Raw genomic sequence first — 26,548 nt, 5'->3', positions numbered from 1 at the left:
ATAAAACAAAGTTATTTATTTGTATCTGTTGTGAGGGTTTTTGAGACAAGGTTGGCCTTGACTCCTAATCCTCTCGCTTCTACCACGGTGCCAGGTGCTCATCCTCCCCACCCCATTATCCTGCTGTTTTGTGTTCTTCGTGTATGACTTCAAGCAAGCCTCATATTTGAAATCTATAAGAATAGCATAATTTAGCTTTGGAAACAACTATTACTGGCATGGGGAAATTCACACTGTAGAAACGTAACTGCAAGACCTGGGGCTGGCAACACGATTCTCTGTGGGGTGGTTCAGGAATCAGTGTGTATATGGGACTCAAATCCTGGTTTTCCCCTTTCACTTTACAGCTTAGGCAGATGGGCTGGAGGGATAGATAGGGTTAAGATCACTGGTGGTTCTTGCAGTTCAGTTTCCAGCACCCACATGGTAGTTTACAACTTTGGTGGTTAGAATGAAAATGGCCCCACAGGCTCATAGGGACTGCCCATTGGGAGGTATGGCCTTGTTGGAAGAAGTATGTCACTGGGGCCGGCTGTGAGGTCTCAGAAGCTCAAGTCAGGCCTAGTATAGCTCTCAATCTTTTCCTGCTGCTTGCAGATCCAGATGTAGAGCTCTTAGCTACCTCTCCATCACCATGTCTGCCTACATGCCACCGTGCTTCCCATCATGATGAAAATGGACTGAACCTTTGAACTGTAAGTCACCACCTCAATGAAATGTTTTCCTTTATAAGAGTTGCATGGTCGAGGTGTCTTCACAGCAATAGAAACCCTAATTAAGACAACAACCATCTGTAACTCTAGTTCCAGGGGATCTGACACCTTCTTCTGACCTTAGAGGGTACCAGCATATACACAGTACATATACATACATGCAGGCAAAACACGTACACATATAAAATAAATAAACCTTAAAACACAGAAACTTAGGAAGATGACCAGTGAGGCAGCTCCGTGGTAAAGGCACTTGCTTCTGAGTCTAGGATGTAAATTTGATCCCCACCAGTAGAAGGAAAGAAGCAGCGTACACAGGTGATGCTCCCACCTCCACCCATGTGACACACACACACACACACACACACACACACACACACACACACACACTGTCTTTAAAAAGACTTAGGAAGTTACAGTTTCAGTTGGTTATGGCTCCTACCTCAGGTAGTTCTGGTGAGTTCTAAATAGGAAACCCAGCTTGTTTTATCTAAGCACAGAGTTACAGATATAAGTGCCCATATCTATCTGGCTACCAATAGCACAGTAAACGGAAAACACATCAAGAAGCATTTTTAGTTTTTTCCTCGAGATTATCTTTCTTTGCTACTTCCTACCAGCTCTGAAGCCACTCGGTCCCTTGTCCAAACTACCAGCAAGTTCTGTGGACTCCGGCTACACAAATAGCCTAAATCTACTTGCTATTCCTAACTCTCATTCTACTCCAGGCCAACAACATTCCCTGATCTACTCTTGTTAAGTGAGATTATACAGGCAGCATGCTTGGCAAGAGTCTTGACACAAAGTTCTCTGGATAGGGCAACTGTTATTCTACAAATAGTGAGTACCTACTATGTATAAGGCATAGTGCTGAGCACAGGGGAACCAGCAGTGAACAAGAACCACACAGGAAGTGAAATAGTGCAGTTACTGAGGTAGCAGAAAGAATTGCCAGATGGTCCTCAGACCTCCCTGGTGCAGCTCTCCAGTAAGTAACACTGGATAGCTGAGAAATTCGCAGTGGAGAAGGAGCCGACAGACACTATGGAAGCCTACATAAGTGAGAGCATGGCATTGCCCAGAAGGCTCAACATCCAGACAGATGGTCAAAAGAACAAGCTGGGGACCATTTCCTGCAGGACCTTATAGGGAAGAAATTAAGAAGAGAAACCCGCAGGACGGTGGTGGCACATACCTTTAATCCCAGCACTCGGGAGGCAGAGCCAGGCGGATCTTTGTGAGTTCAAGGCCAGCCTGGGCTACAGAGTGAGATCCAGGACAACCAGCGCTACACAGAGAAACCCTGTCTCGAAAAACCAAAAAAAAAAAAAAAAAAAAGAAAAGAGAACCCAGGCATGGAAATACTATCTGTAACCACAGCACTTGACAGACTGACAAGAGGATCCATATTCCTTGGCCAGTTTGGGGTACATAGTGAAATCCTATTTTTAAATAAATAAGTAAAAGGGGTGTCGTCAGGAAGAACCAGATTCTGGATAAGTTGAGTCATGGTGGGACCATTTAGAGAGCAGGGATACCACAGAAAGTACAGGATGGATGCTGCTGTGCTGAGTTAGGGGAGTGCATGGTGACACAGCTAGAGATGTTGGGCAGTAGAACACAAGTTTGGGGGTGTGGTTCGGCTGGCAGTACAAATGTAGGAGCTGTCAATGCAAGAGGAATGACAACTGGCGCTTGTCTTTTTTTTTTTGTCAACAGCTTTAGCCCAGGTTGCCTTGGAACTCATAGTGATCTTTCTGCATCAGCTAGCTAGGATTGCATACATGAGATACAAAGCCCAGCTTACCTTCAAAACCATTTTTCACTTAAGAGAATAGTTGACTGCTGCTGCTAACAACCTGGTGCCATTCTCTATGTATAGAATAGACTGCCACAACTATCTGGCACACAAAGGTAAAACATCTCAAACAAATGACATTAAGACACTGTGGTTGTAATGCACCATCCTCAATCATTAATTATTAAATGTGGGTAAACAGGAAATGTCACTTGCATAACCAGTTTTCTTGAAACCTTCTGGGAAACAGCATGCTCAGATCATGAGGGCTGCATGCTAAACGGAGAAATTAATAGAAAAGGTAGACTGTGCAGTCTGCCTGAAACCAAGGGATGAGTCCTTATGAGGTTGGGTGCATGTGAAGGGTTTTGAGCATGTAAGGGGGACTAAAGATACATTTTCAAGCATTTCCAATGTCTCTTCGGTCATGAGGGCAGACAACAGCCCAAGCACAGCTGTGCTGCAGGAGCTTAGAGAGCCCTCTCCATTGTCCTGAGCATAAGGCTCAGGCTCTGTGCTCTCATTAGCTAGAGCTGCGGCAGAGTGGGGAGAACTTCTCAGGGGCCTCTTCAGTCACCCTGAGTGAGAGCTTTGTCCTCCACTTACCTGGGGACAAGGCACTGGGACTTAGGCCTTATCAGTGGCTACAAGCCACAAAATGTGGCTGGGTCCAGGCTACTGGGGCAGCTGCAATCTGCCCCCTTTGGCTACAGCCAAACACAGAGAGGTTGGCTAAGCCTGTAGTATCTGGACTCTGCCACAGACAGGCTACTCCTGAAGATCTGTGAGACACAGCACAAGTCACATGCTTGTTGTCTTGACGTCACATTTCTCTCCAGGGACCAGCAATGGGAGGTAAAGAACTTGTCTTCCGCTCATGGAGTCACTGCTGGTATTTACACGACACACCTGGGAGCCTTGAGAAGGACTCAGAATGCAGTCCTAGGAAGAAGTGAGAGTGCTAGTCTAGGATCCAGCAGGGGAACCTCCGGCACTACCATGGGTGGCTGGAACTGTGTGAATTAATCCTTGTGAGCCTCAGTCTCCCTGAGCAAAACAGGAGGAATGGACAGGATTGCCTCCACAAGGGTCCACAACTAATACAATCATAATGTGAAGATGCTCTAACTATATATGAGGCTTTCTGGCATATATATAGAAGTAGGTATTGCCAGGGACAACCAGGTGCTAGAGAGTGGAACCCTGGACACCAAACTCCATCAAGGCTACCACCAAATATATCAGATAAACCATCCTATGTATTTTACTTCTGTGACCAAGACACTGAATTTTAACTTTTTTGTTTTGTTTTGTTTGTTTTTCGAGACAGGGTTTCTCTGTAGCTTTGCGTCTTTCCTGGAACTCACTCTGTAGCCCAGGCTGGCCTCGAACTCACAGAGATCCACCTGCCTCTGCCTCCTGAGTGCTGGAATTTTAACTTTTAAAACTTCTGTTGGGTAAAAAAAGATTTTTAATTTTTGCGGGGAGGGGGTATTTTTTCTTTCTTTCTTCCTTTCTTTCTTTTTTTTTCAAGACAGGGTCTCACTATGTAGCTCTGGCTGTCCTGGAACTCAATATGTAGACGAGACTGGCCTTGAACTCACAGAGATCTGTCTGGCTTCTGCCTCCCAAGTGCTGGGATTAAAGGTGCCACCATCTCCCAGGTAAGATTTTTAGTTGTTAATTATGTGTGTCCAGAAAGCCAGAGGTGTCAGATCCTCCTGGAGCTGGAGTTGCAGGCAGTGGGCAGCCACCCTGTGGGTCCTAGTAATCAAACTCTGGTCCTCGGGAAGAACAGTATGCTCTAAAAGCTAAACTGTCGGGCTGGAGAGATGGCTCAGAGGTTAAGAGCACTGCTTGCTCTTCCAGAGTTCCTGAGTTCAATTCCCAGCAACCACATGGTGGCTCACAACCATCTGTAATGAGATCTGGTGTACTCTTCTGGCCTGCAGGGATACATGCAGACAGAGCACTGTACACATAATTAATAAATCTTTAAAAAAAAAAAAAACTAAACTGTCTTGCTAATCCCTCATTTTTTTTTTTAAGAGTGGGCTTTACTATGTATGTAGCCCTGGGTAGCCTGGAACTTTCGATGTAGACCAGGTTAGCCTCAAACACACAGGAGACCCGCCTATCTCCGCCTCCCCAGTCCTGAGATTGAAGGTATACACACCATACCCATTACAAATTTTAAATTTTAACCCACTTAAACTGATATTTGAGTCAAACTGCAGAAAACTTTCAGTTATGTCTAGGACAAATACCATATGTGAGCCTCCTTTTTCAACTGTAAACTCTGGTAACTAAAAGCAAAGTCAGGCAGGGAGTATTCTAGCTTTTGCCAGCCAACTTCTCCTTTGTATCCTCAGTAAGCTATTCTTCGTTTGTTTGTTTTTCGAGACAGCGTTTTCTCTGTGTAGCTCTGGCTGTCCTAGAACTCACTCTGTAGACCAGGCTGGCCTCAAATTCACAGAGATCCACCTGCCTCTGCGTCGAGAGTGCTGGGATTAGAGGTGTGCCACCATCGCCCAGCTCAGTAAACTATTCATAAAGCAAAAATCTAAATATAGTTTAAGTATTTCCAGTGAGGACTTTGCATCTGATTATGCTACTCATATAAGGTATACACTGGAATGTACTTGAAAGATTTTTTGTACTGAAAACATTATCTCAATAATTTTACATCAATTACATGTTAGTGTAATGATGTCTTGATAGTTATGGTTAAATAAATTATGCTAATAAAATTAATTTCATTTTCCCCTTCACTTAAACATAGCTACTAGACAGTGGTGGCGCACACCTTTAATCCCAGCACTCGAGAGGCAGAGCCAGGTGGATCTCTGTGAGTTCGAGGGCAGCCTGGGCTACAGAGTGAGATCCAGGAGAGGCTCCAAAGCTACACAGAGAAACCCTGTCTCCAAAAAACAAAATAAATAAATAAATAAATAGATAAATAATAATAATAAAAAAGAAAATTTAAACATCCACATAGGACAGTGCTGTTGTAAAAAAAAGAAAAAAAATTTTTTCCTAGGGGCTAATGAGATAGGTAGGCAGTTAAGAGTGTATGCTGCCTCCCAAAAGGATTAGAGTTTGATTCCCATCACTCACATCAGGTGACTCACAGCTGCCTGTAACTCCAGCTACAGATGGCTACATACCTTCTTCTGGCCTCTGCAGGTACCTTCATGCATGTTCCCTGTCTCTGTCTGTCTCTGTACATGGGTGTGATAAAACATTTTAAGTCTTCCAAAACTTTACCATCCTATCCTCCCACCGATGACCCAGAGAATGTCCTTCATAATTGTCACTATTCTTTTTACCTTAACACCTACCAGAGATGTTAGCTCCCGAGGAGAGCAGGTTGTATGTGGAGACAAGTAGAGACAGCAGGGTTTTGAGTTTCCCCTTACAGTCAGGGACACATTTATAACTCGAGGGCAGTAGTAAAACTATAATGAAAGTTCCAGAGAAAACATGAATCCCCAAGAGGACAGACTGACAAATATAGCTGTGGAATTTAGTGAAGAGGCCAGAGAAGCTGGAGGAGGCAGCCTGCTACTCTGAGCTACTTGGAAGCCTCTGGATAGGAAAGAAATTATCTGGGTTCAAGTATTGATCAAGGCAGATTTACCCATTGCTGCTTGCCTCCTTTAAAATACCTCCATCCTCATTCCAAAAACTGTATCTTTTTCTTAATAAGATGGACAAAACCACATCATAGAAGTTGAGAAAATGGGGGTGGATCTAGTCCACCACCTTGTTCAGTCATTGCTAGCATTGGCCCTGGTTCTTTTAGTTGCCCCCCCCCCATAGGCATAATTTTAAAAAAAGTCATCTTTGTTTTGTTTTGTTTTTTGAGACAAGGTTTCTCTGTGTTAACAGCCCTGGCTGTCCTGGAACTCACTCTGTAGACCAGCCTGGCCGCCAACTCAGGGACTTCTGCCTGCCTCTGCCTCCCAAGTGCTGGACTTAAAGGTGTTTGCCACTGCCATCCTGCAAGTCATTATGTTTTTAATTTAACATTTTCTCCTGTTTTTCACATCATATGAGTAGAAACTGTTTTGTGGGCAGAGAAAGTGGCTGAGTTTACTTTTGGGTAAGAATATTCTTTGAGAACTTAGAGCGGAGCTGTTAGCTTGTAAGATCTTGCTGGCATGCCTTTCTCATTTTTGAGATGCATTCTTGGGGAAAGAGTATGGTGTGAACTTAATTGCTGGTTTTTGAATTTGGTCCTTCTACAGCATGTGGGGATTAGGTATTTACATGCCTCTTGCTGCTTCAGTTTTCCCATCCTTAACATGAGAATGACAGCTACCCGCTTCTCAGGAGCAATTTCACAGTAGCAGCCTGGTGAATAGCAGGCAGGCTCACAGGGAAACTGCGCAGGTCAGTTAGCATCTCTGGGTCTGGAGTTCTTTCCTCTAAAGGCCCGTATATATATGTAGGACTAACTAGTCTTATACTAGTTAACTAGAATTACAATTTGCAGAATGTTTTATGGTATGTGATAGGCAGTTGAAATATTTATTTGTCTTGTGATGAAGAAACGGAGCCCCAGAAATGAACATCACTTGCTCAAAAGCAAGAGAGCTGGTATCCAGAGAGCTGGTATCCAGAGGCAGCGGCAGGGTAGGAATCCGTCCAGCCCCGTGCCTTTTCCCTGTACTTGATCTCCAGCTCCTTCTGTCTGTTTCTAAAAAACTTCACAGACACTTTTCAGTTGTTTCGGCTGCCAGCAGGCGGCTCCAAAAACATTTACAAATTAACAACAACAACAACAAAAGCACCCACAAGTTTGAAGAGTGCAGTTGTGGCTCCTTGGCAGTTTTGAAATACTAGCTGGCTAAACGTATCAGTGGAAAGCATCCTAAAACTATTTCTCTGGGGCCAGCAGGGTAGCTCTGCAAGCATCTGCTGGCAAGCCTGATGCCGAGGATCCCCAGAATCTACATGGTGGAAGGAGAGACCTACTAGTTCAGAAAAACAAAGACGCTAATACAAGTGTTTGCTCTTTTGGTCTGAGACAAGGGCTGGCCTTGAACTCCTGATTCTCACACCTCCACCTTCCCAGCACTGGAATTACAGGTGTGGGCCACCAAGCCTTGGCTTTGGTTCAAGTAATTTAAAAACCAGTTTTGAACTAAAAAAACCCCAAAAACCCACCAAGCCAAGAACATCGTCTTGGCTCGTTCCACCTCGACTCTGTCTATTTAGCTAATTACAAGGAGATTATTCCCCTGTGGGCTCATCGCCTCCTGTCCCGAAGTCTGAAGACAGTGGGCAGAGCAGTTAGGTTGGTAATTCACTGCTTGTTAAGCTTGACTTGAAAGCAGCCATTCTCAAGAGAAATACACCAGGAAGCAGAAAAGAATACAAGACTGGAGGAGAAAACAAAAGAGACCTTGATCACAAAAATTAGGCCATGGTTTCCAGCAGGGCCTTTGAAAATTATAAAGTTTGGAATGATAGTGGCTGAGACTGAAAAGGCCCTGGTGTTTTTCACACCTGCCAGTGAAAAGTATTACAATCACCAAGCATGTGATTTCGGGATCTTGGACATCTGTAATGATGTCGGTTCAAAGACCCGAGAGTCACACTCCTCTCTTTAAAACTACTAAGCATTCTGAAGGGCTCTTTCAGCCAGGACCGCCGAAGTCCTTAGGAGTTACAGGTGGAAAGGGGTTCCTTCTCCCTTAATCTACTCTGAACTTTTACACGGAGTAAACGTACCATGAAAATAGACGCAAAAAGGAGGAACTGCACGTGAAATCCCTCTGCAAATAGTAAACACCGTTTCCTTTTAATTGGCTGTGGGGCCATAAAATTACTTAATCTCCCTGTGCCTCCAAGTTTCCTCCGTTTAAGTAAGCAAAGCTGGCCTCCCGGGGCGGTCGCGACGGTCTGAGATGAAGTGTTCAGAGGCCACAGCAGTCCCGGCACACCCCAAGTGCCAGCGACCAAACGGACCGGACCGAAGGACGGGAAGTGCTCTCCCCACAGGTGCGGGCTCGGGATGCGCGAGGTCAGGAGGGGCCGGGGCGGGTCTCCGGGTAACGGAGCGGGCTTCCCGTCACCCGCCGGTCCCCGGGGTCGCCGTGCGCGTCCCCCAGGGAGGGGGCGGTGGGGAAGGCAGGGAGCGGGCTCCCCTCCGCCGCCCGCACTTACGTGAGCCGAGCGGAGCGGCGGCGGCGGCGGCGGCGGGCGGGCGGGCGCTGAGGTAGCTGCGGCGGGCCGGCTCCTGCGCTGCGGTGGCTGCCCTGGCGGCCGCCGGCCCGTCCGGGTCCTTTTGTTGTTGTGCAGCTCTGGGAACAGCTGATCGGCTCCCGGCCCCGCCCCGAGCCGCGCCAGCCCCGGGCCGACCAATGGGCCGCGCGGGGGCCCCCCGGGGCCGCTCTGCGAGAGGTTGTCACTAACGCACGTGACCTGGCAGCCGGCCCGCGGCGCGCCCCGGCAGAGACAAGCCCGGGCAACAAAGCGGGAGCCCGAGCTGTCCGGGCGAGTGGGAGGAGGGGAGAGAGCGGGGGCCGGGGAGTGGCCGAGATGGGAGGCAGCGAGAGCGAGGGGGAGAGCCCGACCCCCCAGCCGCTTTGGTGGAGTGAGGAGCTCCGAGTGTGGGCACGAGGCACTCGGAACCCCCTTTCTCTGGGTTGGGATACCAGTTGCTCGTCTGGCCAGTGTAGAGGTAAAGCAATAGCCGTGGTGCTGAAGGCAAACCCACCTCTGGGCCGCAAATAACGTGGGATGCGGGTGTTCCACTCATCCCCTGCCTTAGTGAGACCGGAAGCCAGGGCCTCATCTGTTTTAGGAACTTCAACTGGGCGCTCATGGTCTTGCCCCTAAGATCTGCCTATGGGCAAGGCAAAGCCTGGCAGAGGAGGCCCCCAGTGGAGGCCTGAAGGCGAGGAACCCTGAGTGGAGAATTAGCTTTCTTCTCCAGGGGTCTGCATCTCTCATGTGCCCTGAGGAGGTTATGACCTGTCTTGTTTATATGCCTGAAAAATGTAGACATTCACATGAGACCTACCTACTCACCAGCTATTTATAGTGAGAAGGAAGTGAGACACTGCACTTACACAGGGTTTCCAAAGCAAAGCTCTACTGCACACATATAGACGGCTTAACTGGGAGAGTCGTGTTGATGGGAGCCCAAGTGGTCTGCCTCTAAGGGACCAGCAGCTAGACCAGTGGTTCTCAACCTGTGAGTCTCAACCCCTTGGCAGTCCAACGACCCTCAAAGGGTCACCTAAGACCATTGGAAAACACAGATATTTACGTTATGATTCGTAACAGTAGCAAAATTACAGTTATGAGGTAACAACGAAAATAATTTTATGATTGGGGTCCACTACAACATGAGGAGCTGTGTTAAAGGGTCGGGCGTCAGAGTAGACAGATCCCTAGGGGGAGACGAACCAGACGGGCTAGAGATAGATAAAGAATCAAATGTCTGACTGCTTTCTCTTCTCTTGACCTGAGACAAAGACCCCGTGTGCTTTTTCTCCTGCCCGCAGAGCTTCCCATCTCAGCGATTGGTCCAGGCTGGCCAGGTCTGTTCAAGGTTGGTCCTGAACATGTTTACTGGAAACTGTGGTCCCTTCAGCTCCCCTTTGTCTAATTTACCAACCCAAAATTAGAGGAGAGGGACCCATTCCAGGCCACCAAGAACACTTAAAACACCCAGCCTTCCAGGGAAAAATGGATTTTGATCCACAGGTCCCCACTCTGCTCTGCAGTGAGTCGGGGAATTGTCTGGCACTCAGGTAATGATCAGTATGTGTTGGTCATTTGACCTTACATGCTTCAAGGGTATAGTCTGTGCAGTCTGCACTTTAGATTTTGGCAAATCAGGTTCTTTGTTCTCAAATGCTATTGCTATGTTAAGAGCTCCATCATCTCTTGTTTCCCTTTAAGAATCCATCTAGAGGTCATCTTCCCATTTAGAACCAAAACTTACTGACAATTATAAAAGTCTAGTTTTGTTTTTTTATCAAAAAGACCTACCTTGTCCAGCTTAATAAGTTTGTTACTCCTAAAGGCAGTGTGTCAAAGCATACAATACCTTATTAGGACAGAGGAAACCTGAGGTAAATGATTCTAACAGAGGTAGCCATCATGAAATGGAATCTGTCCTCTACCCCATACACATACACCTTAAATCTAGGCTAGCTCTGTGACTGCCTTGAGCCACACCATAGACTAGTGATGATATTCCGGGACTTACACTTTGGAGCAGTAAGAAAAGCTGGCGGTTTCTGCTTTCTAGTCTAGCAGGAGACAACCACGTGACAGGGCAGACTGTCAGTCCTGCTGTGAGGAAGCTCAAACTAGCTGCATAAAGAGGTCACGCGGTAAGGATGCCTGGCCAGGTCCTGGGGTACAGTCCGTCCAAGCTGAGGTCCAGACAGGAGAGAAAAAGGCCCTGCAGGCAATCCCAGCCTCAGCGTACCACCATTTGAAATGTGGAGATAAGCTGTCTCCACAGAGTCCTGCCAAAATGGTGGAATCCTGAGCAACAAATGATTGCTCTTTTTTTTCTTTCTTTCGTTCTCTCTCTCTTTTTCTCTCTGTCTCTATTTATTTATTTATTTATTTATTTATTTATTTATTTATTTATTTAATTTATTATTTTTTTAGAGTCTCTTGTAGCCCCAGCTGTCCTCCAGTTCACTGTGTAGCCCAGGCTGGCCTTAAATTCCTTATCCTCCTGCCTCTGCCTCCCAAAGGCTGGGGTCACAGGCATGTGCGACTATACCCAGAAAATGTTTAAATGCAGGAGGTTTGCTGTTTCACTTTTTGTTTTTCAGGATTGAAGCAGAGCCTTTTTCTTAAGCTAGGAAAGAAATCTACCTCTCTGTCTGTGAAGGGGGCCTAAAATAGCTTGACCACACATCAGCCATGACAGGCTTAGGGGCCTAGACACAGCTTCTGTGACAGGTTTACTGGCAGGCAACACCCAGATCCAGGAAAAGCCTTAAGCTGATACCACCCAGGGATCTACCTGGGGTGAGGAAGTACCTGACATCCCAAACATTCCAACCATTAGATAAGGTGGCCAGATGTCCTTGAGTCTAGCACACACCTGTTTTTTGTTTTACAGATACCCCTAGACAGTTGTTAGCCAATCAAGGTCCTGGACCCTGGAAATCCCCTCACCCCAACCTCTGCCATGATAAAAACTCTGCCCCACCTGAGCTCACGGCTCTCTGCTCTCACCGCTGTGTTGGACAGACAGAGGGACCAAGCTCTGGAGCTTGAAATAAAGGCTCTTGGCTTTTACATGTGGGATTTGGTCTCCGTGGTGGTCTTTTGGGGGTCCCCGAGATCTGGGCGTAACAGTATCCCCAGCCCTTGATGTAGTTTTTAAAACAACAGATGACCAAAATAGAAAATGAAAAACCAGAAAGCCAGTAGAGAGAGGTAGCACACATCTCTAACCTTAATGTTTGGGAGGTGGAGGCAATAAGGCTAGGAGCTCAAAGCATCTTCCAAGTGGAGGTCTATCTGGTCTACCAGAGGCCTTGTCTCAGACAGCAAACAAACTAAACCCAAGCAGAAACAACAGAAACCCTACAGCCACCAACAGCAGCAGATCCCCAAAAGGCCCATCGCAGACATATCCATCTCTAACTTAACAAGTTCTTAGTTTGTTTTGTTTTTTTTCCATCAGACCCAATATGTTAGCTCAGTGATAGAGTTCATGTCAGGCATGTTCAAGGCCCTGGGTTCAACACCCAGCATCGCAGAAGAAAAGGAAAACCATGTCTTATCTCAGGCATCTTTTGCTCTGTTTACTCTTGCTGATTTATGATTTTACCAGCTGGTACTTGTTTATTCCTGTGATATACCAAGAAACTAGGGGTGAATGGTTGTTTGTGGAAAGTGTCTATGTCTGTTTCTATGAGGGAGGAGTATTTTATCACTGACATTGTCTGGAAGTGTGGGGACTAGATAATAATAAAAGGAACTAGCAAGAGAAATCACCAAAACCCTTCACTGCCTACTGCCCACACAGGGGTGGGTGGTGGTGGTGATGATTGTTCCTGCTGCCTCTCTCCTTGGAACTCTTCTGGTTTGCATACTTAAATGAAGTAAGACACACAGAAGTAAGGTCACCTCCACAGCACAGGACTGTCTGCATGCAACTGAACTCAAGTCACACAATAGAAACACAATCTTTTCTCTGTTGGCTGACAAAAGACCTGGCCATTCCCTGCCTGCACAGACCCCATGAATGCAACCATCCTTTAATTCATAGGCTAATTCTTAGAGTGTTGCTATAGTACCCAGTTCCAGGCTCACCCCCTGCTGTGGGGCGACTCTGTCCCCATCTGCCAGAGTACCCTTGTCTATTTTCCATAGTGCTCAATACACTCCCTTATCTACTGGAACAAAAGGAATTCAACCTCAAGTTTTGTTTGAAGGATCACAGAGCTGGACCACATTTATTTGTTTTTTTGTTTTTTTTTTTTTTCATTTTTCGAGACAGGGTTTCTCTGTGTAGCTTTGCGCCTTTCCTGGGACTCGCTTGGTAACCCAGACTGGCCTCGAACTCACAGAGATCCACCTGGCTCTGCCTCCCGAGTGCTGGGATTAAAGGTGTGCGCCACCACCGCCCGGCTGGACCACATTTATGCCAGCATCCAGATACAAGTAATGCTCCTGTCTCCTGGTTACAAAATTAGGCTGTGGCTGTCACCCTGCCAGCCACACTGAGATTGCTAAAGAGTATTGTTTCCTTCCAAGCCACAAAGGAGGACCCTACAGGCCTTCTTCCAACATAAAGCACCAAGCTGTTTAGCTATACTGTGAAGAATCCCAAAGTGAAGTGGCTAGGTCATTTTAAATCTACCAACAGAGAGGGTCAGCTGGGCTTTGACCATAGACCAGACTATTGCCAGTTGTCTAGAAAAAAATGCATTTAAGATCAATCACTTAAAATTCCAGTGAAATTCATTATCCCAAATGAAGAGAAAGAGTCAAATTGGCCGAGAAAGCTTGGAACAGAAGTGTGGTTTGAATAAGAATGGCCCCCAAAGGCTCGTAGATTTGAGTACTTGGTCACCAGGGAGTGGCTTTGAGAGGGATTAGGAGGTTAGCCTTGGTGGAGGAAGTATGTCATTGGGGTGGGTTTGGGGTTTCAAAAGCTCATGCCAGACCCAGATCTGCTGCCTGCAGATCGGGACATAGAACTCTCAGCTACTCTCCAGCACTATGTCTGCCTGTGCTGAGCTTCTGCCCTGATGACAATGGACCAAACCTCTGAAACTGTAAGTAAGCCTCAGTGAAATGCTTTCATTTATAAGAGTTCCTGCTGGGCTGTGGTGGCGCACACCTTTAATCCCAGCACTCTGGAGCAGAGGCAGGCGGATCTCTGTGAGTTCCAGGCCAGTTTGGTCTACACAGTGAGTTCCAGGATAGGCTCCAAGGCTATACAGAGAAACCCTGTCTCAAAACAAACAAACAAAAAACAAAACAACAAAACAAGAAGAGTTGCTGTGGTCACAGTATCTCTTCACAACAACAGAACACTGACTGTTCAGTGAAAAGGAAGAGGTTCAGTGAACTCTACTTGCTTTTTAATATTCAAAGTTTTAATTTATTTTGTGTGGGTGTTTTGTCTGCATATGTGTCTATGCCCCATATCCATGTCTAGTGCCCACAAAGGCCAGAAAAGGTTATCAAAACCTACACCTGGAATTAGACAATTGGTGCTGGGAATTGAACCCAGTCCTCTGGAAGAGCAGCCCGTGCTCTTAACCTTGGAGCCATCTCTGCAGCCCCTGTTGTCTTTGAGACATGGTCTCACTGTACATTCCTGGCTGGCTGTGATTTGCTGTGTAGACCACTCTGACCTGTGTCAGGCTTGCTCCTTCTGCCTCCCAAGTGCTGGGGTCACAGGTGGAACTTCACTCCCTAAAGGAACACTGAAAACAGCTTTCTTTCTTTCTTTCTTTCTTTCTTTCTTTCTTTCTTTCTTTCTTTCTTTCTTTCTTTCTTTTTTTTTCTTTCTTTCTTTTTTTCTTTTTTCTTATTTTTTGAGACAGGGTTTCTCTGTGTAGTCCTGGCTGTCCTGGATCTCACTCTGTAAACCAGGTTGGCCTCAAACTCCAAGATTTGCCTACCTCTGCCTCCCAAGTGCTTGGATTAAAGGTGTGTGCTACCACCTAGCTGAAAGCAGAACCCTAAACAGGGCTGCCAGTTCTCTCCTTAGAAAGATGTTAGGGAGTGAGGAATTACTCCAGGACTATTAAACACAATAGTTTCTGGGCTGGGGATGTAGCTCTGTGGCAGAGCTTTTGCCTAACATGCATAAAGCTTTAGGTTCCAGCCTTTGTACCCTGTGACCTTTGCAACTTGTAATTGTCTTCTTGATTTTTGTTTTGTTCTGTGTTGTGGTGCTGCAGATAGAACCCAGGGCTTTCGAAGCATTCTAAGCATAGGCTTGATCACTGAGCTACACCTATGTCTTTTCAAACCCTATTTCCATATGGGCTGGCACGATTGTTAGTTTTATGCAGCACAATGTTATTCATTAAGTGGTGCTGTTTACTATGCGAGAAAAGCCATGAGGTACGACAAAACCCACTGTAAGAGTTTATTAGGAGCCGGGCAGTGGTGGCGCACGCCTTTAATCCCAGCACTCGGGAGGCAGAGGCAGGCGGATCTCTGTGAGTTCGAGGCCAGCCTGGTCTACAGAGCGAGATCCAGGAAAGGCGCAAAGCTACACAGAGAAACCCTGTCTCAAAAAAACCAAAAAAAAAAAAGAAACGAGTTTATTAGGAGAAGGGAGGGACAGGAAAGGATGTGTTTAGGCTTATTTGGAAGACATGTGCTGAAGGAAGAGGAAGAAGAGGGAGGAGTCTGTGACCCACTTTTTATAGATTCCCCTGCACATGCGCATGGACGTACGTAGCCATGTCACTCATGCGCGTAGATTAGGTGATCACTCGGCACATGGATTACATAGGATGTAAGGGATGACTGAACCTCTTGCTTGGCTGCTGGACAGCGCATGTGCGGTCATGTAGCAACAACGATGACTCAATGGGTTAAGGCACTTTCCACCAAGCATAATGATCTTCATTGGATCCTGGAGAGCCTCATAGTGGAAGGAGAGAACTGACTGTCACAAATTCTCTTCTGACATCTACACTCTTCATGCACGGACATGCACACTTACACACACACATGTAATAAAAAATTAGAATGTAAATAAAACCTTCACGCCGGGCGGTGGTGGCGCACGCCTTTAATCCCAGCACTCGGGAGGCAGAGCCAGGCGGATCTCTGTGAGTTCGAGGCCAGCCTGGGCTACCAAGTGAGTTGCAGGAAAAGGCGCAAAGCTACACAAGAGAAACCCTGTCTCGAAAAACCAAAAAAAAAAAAAAAAAATAAATAAAAAAAAATAAAACCTTCACACTAGGGAGATTGAGGCAGGAGAGTACTGAATTTGAAGCAAGTTTGGACTATACACTAAGACTATGTCTGAAACAAAAAATTCTTAAAAAGGAATTATGCACTAGAAGAGGCACTAGAAATTAATGGGATGTGGGGAATGCTGGAGAGAAGCACCCTCAAGAACTATGGACCTCATTCTGGCCATGATGGCACATACCTGAAGTCCCAGTACTCAGGAGGTTGAGCAGGAGGATTACCACAGGTTTAAGAACAGCCCGAATTGTATATTGAGTTCCAGGCTGGTGTGGGCTGTAGAATGAGACTGTCTCAGACAAACGAACGAACAGGAACTTAGGGGACCTGAGGGGATCTCATGTCAGTGACTGGCTTCAGTGAAGCCCAACTTCATCTTTAGGCTTCTTGGTTTCTGGGCAGATAGATGCACAGATAAGAATCCACTTGCATACAATAGTACCAAAACTCACTCTTGCAGTTGGGGGTAGGGGGCAAGATCATCCCTAAATGTTCTCCAGAGGCTGAGTTGGTTTTTTTGTTTGTTTGGGTTTGGTTTTTTGAGACAGGGTTTCTCTCTAGCCCTGGCTGTCCTGGAACTCTCTCTGTATATCAGGCTGGTCTCGAACTCAGAGATCCACCTGCCTCTGCCTCCTGAGTGCTGGAGTTAAAACCATGTGCCACCGCTGCCTGGCTCAGAGTTGTTTTTGTTTGCGTGTTGTGTTTCTATTCTTGTGGGGCCTCTTATTCCTATAAGGCCTCTTCTTCCTCCCATTTGGCAGGGAGTAGTCCTTTGTTTCCCGTTACTGCTTAGGTAAGTAATGTAGGGCATTCATCCAAGCAGGTCACAGAATGCCTCTGGCATTCTTTCATCCATTCAACATTTTAAAATGAGCACCTTACACTCTGCCGCTTACCAGGACAGCAAAACAGTCTTGGTTCTCCAGAACTTTGCTTCTAGTGGAGGCGACATGGTAAGTCAGTGACCATATATGTAAAAGATGCTGTGAAAAAAACCTTTGTTTTTTTAAGACAGAGTTTCTCTGTGTATCCCTGGCTGACCTATAACACACTATGTAGACCAGGCTGGACTCAATCTCACAGAGATCCACCTGCCTCTGCCTCCCGAGTGCTGGGATTAAAGGCGTGCACCACCACTGCCTGTTGGAAAAAAACAAAAACAGAAACAAAAAACTTTTAATTGTAAAGGTTTTAATGGCCTCTGAGAACTTTAGTCTCAAACCTACCTGAGTGAAGAACCAAAGGTCATCATTTTTTTTAGCCTATTAAAATAAGGACCCATGAGTAAATATATATACCTACCAAATATATAATATATATAATATTATCTACCAAACTCAGATTTTGTTCCTTGTTGTTGTTTTTTGTTTGGTTGGGTTCTGTTTTGTTTGAGACAAAGTCTCATTCCATAGCTTAGGCTGCCCTTGAACTTGTGGCAGTTCTGCTTTAGCCTTCCAAGTGTGGGGTTAAAGGCATGCTGGGCTTTGACCTGCACCGTGTATTATCTGACTCTCCCTCCCTAGTACACACTGTTGTACCTAGGTGACTTTACCCACCCAAAAGCAAGTGTGATAGAAGCCGCCAGCCCTGGAGAGCCAACTCCTCGGAGCCCAATTACCCACAACTCAGGGTAGAATTGAACAGGAGTAGTGGTTTAGAGGGCTAGTTTGGGACCTTGCATTTGACCTCTCTTCACTTTAGTATTTTGATTTATAAAATAAGGATTTTTTTTTGAAGGCCCTTTCAAAGGTGGTTCTGAGGGTTAGCTGAGATAATAAATAATGAGTATCTGATACAGTGTTTGGCACATGGTTTGGTTGTAACCTGAGTGTGCTGACTTCTCTGACCTTCCAGCAGGTGCTAGGTGAGAGGAGGGTTTCTAGAAAGACTCTCCAGGGGATGAGCTTTGAGCCAGCCCTAAGTTAGACCCAAAGAGAAGGAACGGTGAGTCTATAGGCCCTGCTGCCACCCGGGTCACTACAGAAGACTGGCAATATAGCCAGAGGGTTGTGAGGGCAGACGATGTGGTCACAGCCGGACAGGGCCACTGCCAGAGAGGGAACTTGCAAAGCAGAGCAAATCTGCATTGTATTCAAGATGTGGTGAGAGCCAGGTTCTGGGTGTGAGTCTCTGTCGTCCCATGGCTCAGAAGGATAGGCAGGAAGATTGCAAGTCACGCAGTTTAAGACCATGTTTCAAAAGAAAAGGGTTTTGTGAACTAAGGGTAGGAGATGCAGCTCAGTGACCCACCACTTGCCTACCAGGCACAAGCCCCAGATTCCATCCCTAGTATTGAAAAAGAAAAAAGAAAAAAACAAACAAATAAACAAGTTGATGAGATGTGAATAGGCTCAGGAGTCAGCAGGGCCCCTCAGTCAGGATGAACCCAGAGGTGAGGAGGGACGTGGGAGGCAGGGCGGTACTGTTTGTTCAGAGCAAGGTGGCAACAGCAGATGTGGGGTGAACGGTGGAAATCAGGGTTTGTTTTAGGTTGAGCTGAGGCTGTTACGTGAGCTGAGATATGTACAGGGTGGTGGGGAATGGGGGATGCTGGGACTCTGACTTCACCGGTGAATAGACAGCACCAGGAAAGGCAATGGGAAACTGAGGCGAGATGGAGGTGGGCGTTGGACTGGAAATGCTCTGTAGGTCTTTCAGTGGGAATGTCCAGGGCCATTGGTGGCTTGGTCTGCAGCTCCGGGGAGAGGTGGGAAGGCTGAGGTGAGGGTGTGACTTCCAGTGTTTTTGTGATATTTACAGCCACGGAAGAGAGTAGAAAAATGAGAGTGTCATGGTAGAGTCACTGAAATAGCTCCTATTGTGGAATCTGAGCAGCTGCAAGGAAGTCCCAGAGGTGGGACCTGTTAGGCCCAGTGACTTAGGACCTGTTGGATAGTGTCAGCGGTGACCTTGAAACAGCAGTTTGTGGGGACCAGTGAAATCCTGGGTGGGAGAGGTTAAAAAGAGCAATAGAAATAGAAATCTAACTGTAGGGCTGTCTGGAGGGATGGCTCAGTGGTTAAGAGCGCTTACTGAAAAAGACCTGGGTTTGATTTCCAGCACCCACATTCCCAGCTCATTATTGTTCATAACCCCCATTCCAGGGAATCCAGTGCCCTCCTCTGTGGGCACCAGGCTCACGTGTGTGTACACAGACATACATGTGAGCAAAACACTCATATACATAAAATAAAATAAGTAAATTTTAAAAACAGCATTTAAACAGTTCGACTGAGCTGGGCATGGTGGCACACACCTTTAGTCCCAGCACTCAGGAGGCAGAAGCAGGCAAATCTCTGTGAGTTTGAGCCAACCTTGTCTACAAAGCAAGTTGCAGGGCAACCAGGACTGTTACACAGAGAAACCTGTCTCGGGAAAAAAAAAAAGTCTAACTTTATTTGTGTGCTCAGCTTTAACCAGGTCCCCAGAATAGGCAGGCACAGAACAGCTGATATGGTGTTGCCTTTTGGAGGGTAGAAATCTGAGGTCAAGCAAGCAGATCGGTACCTACCCTAACAGTCTCTTTGTAACTTATCACCTTTCCAAATCTAGCCATACTCTGAAGCACCAGAGGCTAGGCCTCTAATATGAATTTCAGGAGTGGGGGGGGGGGCACAATTCAGTTCAAACAATTATGCAACAATCCTTTTAAGAGTATTTTAATTTTAAGTGCATAAGTGTTTGCCTGTGTGTGCGTGTGCGTGTGTGTGTGTGTGTGTGTGTGTGTGCGCGCATGCGTGCACTATGTGTGTGCCTGGTGCCCATGAAGACCAGAAGAGGTCGTCAGATGCCCCGGAACTGGAGTTACAGAGAGTTGAGAGATGTTATGTGCTGGGAGCTGAACCTGGGACCTCTGCAAGAGCAGCATGTGCTCTTCATCACCAAGCCCTCTTTCCAGTTCCAAGAAATCCTTTCAAAAGGAAATTTGAGCCAGGCATGGTGATATCCACCTTGGGAAGTAGAAGCAGGAGGTCCACAGGGGCCAGTCTCAGCTACATAGTGAGTGAGAGGCCTGTCTGGAGTATCCGAGACTCTCAAAAACAGAACAAGCATGAAGAAAGGGAAAGACAGAAAAAGGAAATGCTGGAGAGAAGAACACAGGGTGGCCAGAGGGGAGTGAGAGGCAGGAAATGTTGGTTCCTTCTCAGATTTCTCTTGGAGAGATGACACCCAGGCATTACTGATGAGAAGGGTGTCACAGAGAAGCTGAGACTGCCGGAGGACGACGGTGGGGTAACTGCAGCAGCAAAGCCTACCTGAGAAGGGATGGCTCAAGAGTGTTAAATGACACCCGTGTCACCTAACAGTGAGTCACTGGGGCCTGCACTTGACCTCAGGAATGATCGTTCTGCAACTGTTAGGAGCCTCCGAGCTACACTTTAACCTTTCTTTGAGAGGTACTAATCAGAATTCTCCTTTCAGGATCCAGAGGAGGAAGCCTGCTCCTATATCAAGGGAGAGCTGCCTGGCGACCTAGGCACTGGATACTCAAGGCTCTTGAGGGGAAGTAGGTCAGTGGGTTCATGGCAGGGGTGGGGAGGAAAAAATGGGCCTTGTTTGCCTGTCTGGAAAACTGAAACACCTTAGAAAGCAGGTCCAAAGATTGAATGTTTTGAAACTATGACCCAGCCTTGGCCTGTTTGTTTGAACTGAGCATGGCCAACTTGATGGTGAACCTGGCTGGTCTCCCCCAGCAGTTTCAGAGGGTTACATCATTGGATTTCCATATGCAGGTCATGTCCTCTCCAGTGCCAAGGAATGTGTGGATTTGCAATATTGCTTCTACAAACTCTCTTATCACACCATTGCGCATTGCAGCCCGAATGTTAAACAAATCAATCAATCAATAGATGTTGGCTTCACATTTTGTACAGACCAGTTGAACAGACACACAGACAAAGTCTCCTGACTACTCCACAGTCTCCCTGTAGCCAGGTGACACCCTGCCAACACTTCCTCCTCCTGGACACAGGCTCACCTGAAGAGACAGGTCAAACCCCTCGCTCAGGAGGGCTGTGCTTGCAGTCATGGCAGTTTCCAGGCCTTGTCTAAGTGTCCTGGAGGCAAACCTAGACACGACTGGGTGCTTCCCGGAAGCAGAGGACTGATCTAAGTTCACCTAGTGAAAACAGCTCCCAGAGCTGTTCTGTGGGCCACGTAGAGGAATGGATAAACAAGGGCGTGAGCGGGCTTTAATACACAAGGAATGGGTGCCAGACTTGGTGTTCAGACAGTAGCATCTTGGGCTTTTTAATCCAAAACCAGAACATTAAATCCCTTGAATGTGTTTCCTAGCCTCTCGCCCATCTTCCTGTGAGTGCTCCCTTCCAGTGCTCCCTTCTGGTACCCTCCAAAGTGTTTGTTAGGAAGTCTCCTGTGCCTTCTTGCTCTTCTGGAAACCACCTGGAGCAGCCACCCCAAAAAGCTTGTTTTGTAATGGTGCGCTTCTGAGTTTCTGTGGTTTCAGTTTCTATTTCTGTCTCTGACTGTTGTAACTTTTCTATCTCTTTAGACCTTTTATGGGTAGTTTTGGGTTTCCCAGGCATTTGTACTCTGCCCATCATGTCAGCTACGTAAACTGTTGACAAAGGTATGGCAAAATCCCGCTTTCATTATTGACCCCGGAAAAACGTCTGTGAAAGACCAGAACTCAAGCTGGGTGTGCTGGCACATGTCTGTAATCCCCTCACTTGGGAAACCGAGACCAGAGACTCTAATGTGAGTTTCGAGATAGTGAACTCCAGGCCAGGCTGAGCTACATAGTATGACATGAGACCCTGGCTCAGAATAAAATAAAGGAGTGTAATCAAATGCCACACCTCTAGGAGTCGATAAAAGGTTTGACCTTGTATTGATTGGCCACTTGCAATTCTCAAACATGAGATTTCGTCAAGGGAGTTTCCCTTGTCTGAGATGTTGACCCATAATGCAATACAGACAGCACAATGGCAGTCTCCATTCTCCTGTGTCAGCCCTGGCTCTTTGCCGATGATGACAGTCACCATTATGTTCTTTCCAGTTTTATTTTGTCTCTGAACGTCAGACATAATTCATTCAGAACTTAAAACATTTGTGCAGAGCAGTGGTGGCACACACCTTTGATCTCAGCACTCGGGAGGCAGAGGAAGGTGGATCTCAAGGCCAGGCCGGTCTACAGAGCAAGTTCCAGGACAGCCAGGACTGTTACACAGAGAAACCTTGTCTCAAAAAACAAAAAATCCAAAACCAAAACAAAAAAATCAAAACATTTGCCTAATGATTTACAGGTTCCATTGTTTCCATCTACATTATTTAAATTTGTCACCACAGTTTATTCAGTGAAATCATGTAGCTATTATCGCTCCCATTTTATAGGTCAGAAAACTAATGTCTTCTGGTGAGCAAGTAACAGAACTCCACAAAGAAAACAGGTGGTATGTGTACTAGTCCAGGATTCTTTTCATACCACAAGACTGACTCCAATGGGAGCTGGGGGAGTAGTGTAATGTAAAGTGTGATGCTTGCCTAGCATGGAGGAGGCCCTGGGTTTTATCCCCAGCAGTCCATAAATGGGGTGTGGTGTCTCACACCTACAATACTAGCATTCAGGAGGTAAAAATAAATAAATAAACCAGGAATTCAAGGTTTCCCTTGGCTACATAGCAAGTTTCGGGCCAACCTGGAATACATGAGACCCTTTCCCAAAACAGGGACAAATAAATAAGCCCCATCATATGGCGATGATTCACCAGCTTCAGATATATCAGAATCTTCCGGAGGTCTGTGACCACATAGATTGCTGGTATTCGTGCCATAACCCCAGCATTTCTGATTCAGTAGCTCTAAGGTAGGGTCTGAAAAGGTTCTCATTCACATCCTCTGCTTTCTCCCTTGCCTCCCTCATCTCAGCCCCCCTTGCAGCTAGGGGAGGTCATCTAACCTAGTTCTGGTCAATGAGATGTCAGAAGTTTTCAGGGAAAACCTTGTGCTGGATTAGTGTTGGAAATGTAGCTCAGTTGTCTAGCGTGGGCAAAACCCAGAGTTTGATCCTGAATACTGAAACAAAAAAGGAAGGAAGGCGGGATTAACATTGGTCCAGCAGGGTCTTTTCAGGTTCTTGGCCTCTTATTCAAAAGTTCACACAAATATGCAAAGTAGCAAGGGGATTTTCTTCAAAGAAAAACGGTGGCAGAGATGTGATACACTGTCAGGAGTAATGGTGGTATATGTGAGTGAAACAACTCAGGGCACCAGGTTACTGCCTGGTGCCATTTTAAATGTTTTATGTCTCCCAAAGGTGAGAGCACACCCGACTGACATCTTGAAGGAATCATAGAACCAATGTGGCTGGAGCTGAGTCAGCAAAGAAGCTTGAGTTGGGCAGGTAAGGAGGAGTTAGGAAGATCACCTGGCAGCCAGGAAACATGCTGGAAGGTTTTTCGTGGTGATGAAACATGATCTACCTCATCTTCAAAAGATTGAAGTGGGTCAAATAGATAAGAGAAGGGCTAAGAGAGGAAGGATGGCGGCCCCTGGACGCTGCTGCAGTGGCAGGCGGCCCCTGGATGTTGAGACTTACACTGAAAGTGGTTGGACTCCAGTTCTATTTGTTAGGACTTTCTGGTGATTGAAAGCATGACAGACAGGAGTCAAGGATGACTGCAGACCCTTTAAAATGAGCATCCCTAGGATTCAGGGTGCCATCTGGGTGTCAAGAATTTGAAGCCAGGCATGGTGGTGCATGCCTTTGATCCCAGTCAGAGGCAGGCAGAGCTCTGAGTTTAAGGCTAGCCTGGCCTAAGTTCCAGGACAGCCAGGGCTACACAGAGAAACCCGATTAAAATAAATATTAAAATTAAAATAAAATAATTTAAAAAAAAGAACTTGAAGCTGGTCATGGTAATGCCTGCCTATAATTCAAATTGGGAGTTAGAAGGTAGAGGCAGGAGGATTAGGAGTTCAAGGTTAGTCTGGGCCACATGAGACCCTGTCTCAAAACAAACAAAAAAAGACTTGGACTTTGATAAGAAGGCCATATGTGATGCTGAATTTTCATTGTCAACTTAAATGGGTTTTTAAATCACCTGGGAACATACATTAGGGTATTTCCAGAGAAGTTTAGCTAAGTAGTAAAGACCTACCCTGAATGTGGGCAGAAGCATCCCATGGACTGGGGTCTGGTGAGTAAAAAGGAGAAAGTGAACTGAGCATGAGAATTATCCTCCTGCTCCTCATTCTAGACCCAACAAGAACAGCTGCCTCGCCGCCGAGTCACCTGCCTCCACAGCTGGAGCCACTCTGAGCACACCTTCCCGTGGTGGATTCTACCCTCCAGCTGTGAGCCAGAAGGAACCCTTTCTTCTTTCAGTTGCTTTTGTGAGGTATTTTGTCACAGCAGTGAGGAAAGGAACTGCTTGGGATTCCTGTTGGACAGCCAAGAGGAGGTGCCACATCAGAAGCTGGTATCTGGAGGGCCGGGGCAGGGGTCCAGGTTGGCAGTAGAAACTGGGTGGGGTCAAATCAAAGTCCCGAGCTAGATCAGCTGTTGCCTAGGGCATTAAAAGAGATGAGAAGACATATTTGGACTGAGCCCAGGAGCCCTTAGAACCTTTGGAAATGGGGAAATGGGAGTGATTCTGTGAAGGGGAGCGTTGGACAAGAAAGGGCAGATCATTCTGCTGAAGCCACCTTGTGTTTTTAGGGTCACTTCTCAAAAAGAAGAGGAGGAGGAGGAGGGAAAAAGTCTTAAGTTGTGAAAAATATTTGTACCAACAAACAAATACTCTAACATTGAAATTCAGACCAAGAAAGACGTTAGGATTAAGACAAAGGCTAGGGATTTTATGGTGAGAAAGAATACAAATTAATGTGAAAAATACTTAGACCCTAACAGGAAACAGACAAAGGATATGAATAGAAAGTTCACAAAGAAGGAAATAAAACTAGTAAACAAAGGTTTAGAAAACATTTGACATCATCAACAAGGAAAGAAATACAGATTAAAACTACAAGATGATATGTTTTCAACCATTAAATGAACAAAAGGCTTTTCATGCCATTTTACCCAGTAATTCCAGTTCAGGGAAATCTAAGAAACTAAGTGAAAATGTGAATGAAAAAATTGATCACAATTTTATCCACAATAATAGAAAATAATTCCAATGCTAGCACTGAGAGACTAGCTTAGAAAATTGTGGCATAGTCATACTATTGCCTGTGGTGATTTGAATGCAAATGGTGGCCCCAGAGGCTCATGTGTTTGAATGCTTAGTCACCAGGGAGTGGCACTACTTCTAAGGATTAAAAGGATCGGAAGGTGTGGCCTTGCTGGAGTAGGTGTGGTCTTATTGGAGGAAGTTTGTCACTGGGCTTTAAGATTTCAAAGCCCATGCCAGGCCCAGCTTTTCTCTCTCTGCCGGCCTGCAGATGAGGATGTGAACTCTCAGCTACTGCTCCAGCATGTGTGCTGCCGTGCTCCCCACCATGAGGATAATGTACTAAGCCACTAACTGTAAACAAGCCCCCACTTAAATGCTTCCCTTTTTAAGAGTTGCCTCAGCCATAGTGTGTCTTCACAGCAACAGAACAGTGACTTAAGACTTTACTAAATTATTAATATTAAACTACAGAGATGTATAAAATATCTTGGAAGAATTTATGGTAATGGGAAAATGTATATATTGTGTTAATCTGTAAGAAGGATTGGGGTTGTGTAGATGACTCAGGTGCTAAGTGCCCATCACATAGCGTGAACACTCTCACTAGAGCCCACATAGAACTAAAAAGCCAGGAGAAAAGGGAAACCAGTACGTGTTTACCCATAGTCACACAGGAAGGCATTCTTTCCTGCAGGGCCCCTTTATAGAGCCCTGTACTGAGTATTGGGAGTACAAAGATGACTCAGAAAGTTCTGCTCTGGGTCTAACTGAAATTTGAAAACTGATCTGCCTTTAGCCTCCCAAACTTGAACATGCTGATCTCATCTGAAAAACTGTTCCTCAGAAGTAAATAATAAAGTCTGAAAGATGTAAATATAACTGGGGTCTAAAAAGAACACAGCAAAATGAAGCTCAGTTTAAGGTGGCAGCTGGCTGCACAGCTGGGCCTCACGTGTCCCTGCTCATGTCTGCACCCTCTGCTGAGTCCTTGGAGAGCCCCCTATAGGAGTGAAGGTGGCCCTGGCCCTCCAGGGCAGGAAGTCAAGGCTGGGGGGGTGCGTGTAGGTCCATGGTATAGTACTTACTGGACAGGTTTGAGTAAGGTGCTAAGTCAGTGTTCTATTGCTGTGAACAGACACCATGACCAAGGCAACTCTTAGAAAAGAAAGCATTTGACTGGGGACTTGCTTACAGGTTTAGAGGGTTAGTCCATGGTCATCATGGCAGGCAGCAGACAGGCACGGCGCTGGAGCACTGGCTGAGAGCTTCACATCCTGATCTGTAGGCAGCAGATAGAGAGAAACACTGGGCCTGGTATAGGCTTTTGAAACCTCGAAGGCCACCCCCAGTGACACACCTTCTCCAACAAGGGCACACCTACTCCTTCCCAAACAGCTCATGGGAGTAAGCACCACAAAGACCTGAGTACCAGAGAGGTGGGGGGGAGGGAGGGAGGGTAA

General features: G+C 46.3%; 1 protein-coding gene and 1 long non-coding RNA gene across 5 annotated transcripts in view; one reads left to right on the top strand and one right to left on the bottom strand.

Annotated features, from left to right (window-relative positions):
- Tp53inp1 (tumor protein p53 inducible nuclear protein 1) overlaps positions 1-8,801 on the bottom strand; it is a 19,214-nt gene extending 10,413 nt beyond the window's left edge. For 2 of the 3 annotated variants that reach the window (XM_052715719.1, XM_052715721.1), the window contains exon 1: positions 8,686-8,801. The gene's annotated coding sequence lies outside the window, so the exon portion shown is untranslated. Of the gene's footprint in view, positions 1-8,250; positions 8,663-8,685 lie in introns of those variants that run through there. The other variant, XM_052715720.1, reaches the window with a different exon arrangement.
- Positions 2-26,548, top strand: LOC128096305 (uncharacterized). Of its 2 annotated transcripts, none has more exons than XR_008213595.1 (3): positions 2-695; positions 20,374-23,314; positions 24,171-26,548. It is a non-coding gene; the product is annotated as an uncharacterized LOC128096305 (long non-coding RNA). The 2 variants fall into 2 exon arrangements; XR_008213596.1 differs by lacking the exon at positions 2-695 and having other exon boundaries at positions 17,291-20,462; positions 23,228-23,314.

Source organism: Peromyscus californicus, unplaced genomic scaffold (assembly GCF_007827085.1).
Source record: "Peromyscus californicus insignis strain IS unplaced genomic scaffold, ASM782708v3 Scaffold_5__1_contigs__length_169319896, whole genome shotgun sequence".
Classification (NCBI taxonomy): Eukaryota; Metazoa; Chordata; class Mammalia; order Rodentia; family Cricetidae; genus Peromyscus; species Peromyscus californicus.
This window is presented reverse-complemented; position numbering and strand designations above follow the sequence as displayed.